The sequence below is a fragment of the Bombyx mandarina genome, chromosome 28 (genome assembly GCF_030267445.1).
Source record: "Bombyx mandarina strain Sakado chromosome 28, ASM3026744v2".
Lineage (NCBI taxonomy): Eukaryota > Metazoa > Arthropoda > Insecta > Lepidoptera > Bombycidae > Bombyx > Bombyx mandarina.
In genome coordinates this window covers 4,647,052-4,651,824 of record NC_143233.1, presented here as the reverse complement: position 1 = coordinate 4,651,824, position 4,773 = coordinate 4,647,052, and positions in this window count along the sequence as shown.

Sequence of the window (4,773 nt, the reverse complement as noted above, 5' to 3'; positions counted from 1 at the left end):
CCACTTGTGATTACTGATGGTAGGTAGGTACGTCTTTTTGAGTCTACACGGGTAGGTACCATCACCTTAAATCTACCGTGGAGCAGTAAGTAATGCGTTTTGGTTTGTAGGATAAGGCAGCCGTTGTACTGTTAAAATGAGACTTAGAACTCATGTCTCAATGCGAGTGGCGTTGTAGATGTGTATGGGATCTACTAATCACTTAATACCAGGTGGGCCGTGAACTCGTCTACCCATCTTAAAGCAATAAAAAAAACATTTGAGGACAAAAAAGTCAAACAAATTTGATTAAAAATATTGAAAGTCAAAGGAGTTAATTAAAAAAAATTAAAGTTCATTAAAAACAGATTTTCTGTAATGCCCTAGCCATATTCCTGGAAAAGGTTTTTCAATAAACGAAAAAAAAAGGTTCATTCCCAATTGTTTTACTTTACAAAAATATTTTTAATATAAAACATTAATATATTTTAATACCTTACCCTTAGATTTAACTTAATAATTATACTTGAAATCTGCTGATTAGTTTTCAGAAATTACTTTGATGTTTCCAAGAAGACGTGGGACGTTAATGTAAGTTGCTTCATCGGAAAGCGATCCGTCTCGTTAATGAATCCTAAGAGATTTAGAACGTGTCTGTCTTTAATTTGAAGCTAAAAGAAAACAGTTTATCGATCGCTTTATTAGTGTAGTCGTCAATGGTTCTGTACAAGAGAGTAAAAGAGTTGAAGATTGATTGTTGTTCAAATCAAATCAAATCAAATCATTTTTTTTTTATTCAACATAAATGAAAGTACATACTTTTTGAACGTTAAATAGAACTACCGCCAATTCACAAAAACTAGCCTCCGTCCTGAGAAGAACTGGCAAGAAACTCAGCGGGCATGTCTTTTTTTTAATTTATTTTTTTATTTTTTTGCTTATTATTAAATATTCATTTTTACAATGAGTATTATAACGTAACAATTATTGCAATATTGAAATGCCCGGAGCGAGCAACTAATTCTCACTTTGTGCAATCTTCTAGTTACTGTTTGTATTCCACCCATCACCGCAATACATGTGAATCTATCCAGGCTGGTTGTGTTGTAAATATATTCGGTATTCCCGGTCTTGGTGTTTGATCTGTGATCCGATTTGGTGTATGTATGGTATTTGTTTCTGGATGTGTATGTGTGTGAGTGTACATATGTATATTTCAATTGATTGGTACACCGCGTGGTGACACCAAAGGATTCTTGTCCACCTTATCGTTATCTGGAAGAGATCGCTCTTAGCGATATTGTTTTGTATTCAATGTTTCGCATTGTTTATTTTCTTGGTACAAAAAAATACTCTCTATCTCTCTCCCTCTCTCTCCCTCTCTCTCTCTCTCTCTCTCTCTCTCTCCCTTTCTCCCTCTCTCTCTCCCTCTCTCTCTCTCTTACTCTCTCTCCCTCTCTCACCATCGATGTCGTTGCCTAAGTGATTCGAGTAGTCAATTTCGAACTGTCATGAACATGATTAAAAGAAAAACATTGTTTACTATGAAGTCCCTATAATTTAATTTGGAATTCGTTTGGTTAAGGATCCTAGTCAAATCGAGGAAATATATAAGCCAGCTCTAAGCACAGGGATCGAAAGCACACCACACTTACTACATATTCTATATTATTTGGTTTTTTGTTAATTATTAGACGGAGATGTATGGAAATGGTAGTGCAAGGTAGAGGGGGAAGAGGTCGACCAAAGAAGACATGGATAGAGTGTGTGAATGACGATATGAGAGAGAGAGGAGTAAGTGTTGAGATGACGGCTGATAGAAGAGAATGGAAGAGAAAAATTAGCTGTGCCGACCCCACCTAGTGGGATAAGGTGGAAAAAAGAAGAAGTTAATTTTTAAACGATAGAGAGTAATATAATCTACTGGATGGTAAGTGGTTACTGGCATTCATGAACTTTAGAAATACAAAAGAGGCAAGGCCAGAAAATTCCTTGGCGCTGCGTTTTTTCTTTTATGCTACCATATTGCTCACTAAAATATTTACTTTAAAAGCCAAAAGATATCTCATCAATTCTAAGAACTATTTTATTTGTAGATAAAAGAAATATAATTTATTCTGAGGCTTTTCGTGTAAATGTCAAAGTAATTAATAAGATTTTATTTTTATAAAGAGAAATAAAAATGATTAATTGAACCTTTTTCGCAGTTTGTACTCAGATGGTTTTAAGTAACTTCCTGTGAGGTGACAGCCCTGGGGCTTGAATTTGAAATTGCAGATTATTCGTATTTAATTTTAGCTTAAAAGCTACTTCCATAGCAAAATACAGGTAACCCTTCTATAACACTGTTTTTCTTTTCTTTTTCTTTTTTCCACAGGAGAAAATTGCCGGATCCCCACCCGCACGGCGGGTATGTGGGAGTTGAACCTCACTAAAAACTCCTGCCTAGTAGTAGTAGGACCTCTTGTGGGTCCGCACGGGTAGGTACCACCACCCTGCCTATTTCAGCCGTGCAGCAGTATTGCGTTTTGGTTTGAAGGGTAGAGCAGCCGTTGTAACTATACTGAGACCTTAGAACTCATATCTCAAGGTGGGTGGTGGCAATTACGTTGTAGATATCTATGGGCTCCGGTAACCACTTAACACCAGGTGGACTGTGAGTTCGTCCACTTATAAATGCAATTTATAAATTAAAAAAACCTCCACACTATTGACAACAATCAAATCCATAATACCCAAAACGAAATAATTTTTTAATGCCACAATTTATTGGCGAATAACATCGATGAATCATAAATATATGTACATAATTAGCATAAAATAAACTAGTTTCAACAAAGCGATGACACAGCTCACTGAGTTATTAACTTCAACTAAATCCTTTGCTTTTAAATTAAGCTCAAGTTTTCAAATTGTACCGTAGGGCTGTCTGCGACTTTGAGATTTATTTTGATTTTTCTTTTGCGTGCTACATTTTGGAAAAAGGATTCAACGGTGGAACAATTTCATGAATTCAAGTCGTTGGTAGCTCATCAGTAAGTTACTTTAAATTATTTACAAAATTATATTCGGACAGAAAAGCGAATGAGGTTGAAAAGTTTATGATTTGGACATGAGTATTCTTCATTTTGTACTTTATAGAACAAAAGTATATTTATATTTATGTATTTTTTTGCCTGTGTGTCTATTTGGATAGCTCCATTAGAGAAATCTTTGAAACCGCTCTAACGGGTCCCTAAATAAACCAAATTCAAAATAATAATAAAAAATATATTCAAATATTGTGTACACTTAATCTGTAATTTATTAATATTTCATAATATTCATAAACACTAAAAATATTATTTTAATTTATAAAGAAAAATAAACTAAATAAACAATAAATTAGTATTCACAGGCGTTTCTTATTATAAACTAGCTGACCCGGCAGACTGTGTAGAGCCTTAATCGATTTTGTATAAAATAAACTTAAAAAAAAACAAAAGGGATCCGTCCGACAGGAAACATATCAAAGAAAAAACAAAATTGTTTGTTTTTATATAATTTCGAGCATTTTCATATTTATTCACTTTTTAAACCTTCCCTGGACTTCCACGAATAATTCAAGACCAAAAATAGCCAAATCGGTCCAGCCGTTCTCGAGTTTTAGCGAGACTAACGAACAGCAATTCATTTTTATATAATATATAGATAGATAAATAAATATTACCGTAAAGTCTTGAATTATATTTTTGTCTTCAAATTACACTCAACCCTGTTTCACACGTGACGAGAGCCCAATGTATCTAAAATTCAAATTAGTGGAGCAGTTTGTTTTTAACATTACACGTTCGTCAAGCACACGTGGTGCCTAATTGAAAATCAAAGTTGATGCTTTGACAAGGTATAATTTAGCTGTAAATTAGTTTTTTTACGTTAGAGATTATAAACAACCAGAGCTAGACCGCTAGACCATTATAAATAAGAACAAAAGAACATTTTATTACTATTTTTGGAACGAAGTTCCTTATGGGACGATGCGGAGAGGGTGCCGCGGGAAAAACGTCCGTAACGTAAGATTTTTATTATTAATGTATAGTCTTAGCATGATGGCTATACAAATAGTCTACGTGATGACGGTCATTATTATTATGATTCATATAAATAGCTGTTTCTTTGTATATTATTATTATTATATATTTTTTATAAATGGTAGATTACCTTGGGGCTTCTTATAGCTTAGACACGACATGTCTACATTTTTTTCGTGTATAACAAATCAAATCTGTAATTTTTTAATATGCGTACTCTGACATGTGATATTTAAGTGCTGTGATATAGCGATGCGGTATGAATAACATAATAAGCAAACTAAAACTGATTAATAGCTCTATGTTTCAATATCCGGCGTGGATTTCACTCATCCATCAATTTGCTTGTGGATAATGTATCGCGCTCTCCGGTCGACACGAATGTGTTGATGAATACACACTGCTTTCACGTTTTACCAATTAAAGTTATCGTGATTTATAAGTTTAGATTACGGGGAAGCAGTTGGTTTTAGGAAATATAAGCTCTAAATACGTACATTTGCGTTGTGTAGTGACGTGAAATCTACCTACACGACTTTTTCTGAAGGTTTTGGTGTAAAATAATCTTAGGGAATGGAATTTTTTAATGGTAGATCATTTTTGCATTCATTGACTTGATAAGATAAAGGTCTGCTAACGCCATTGTCAGTCTGTCCATGTTTGATAAGCATGTGAAATGCTTTTGGATTGGACAAACGAGTATTTTTTATTATTTTTTTATTTC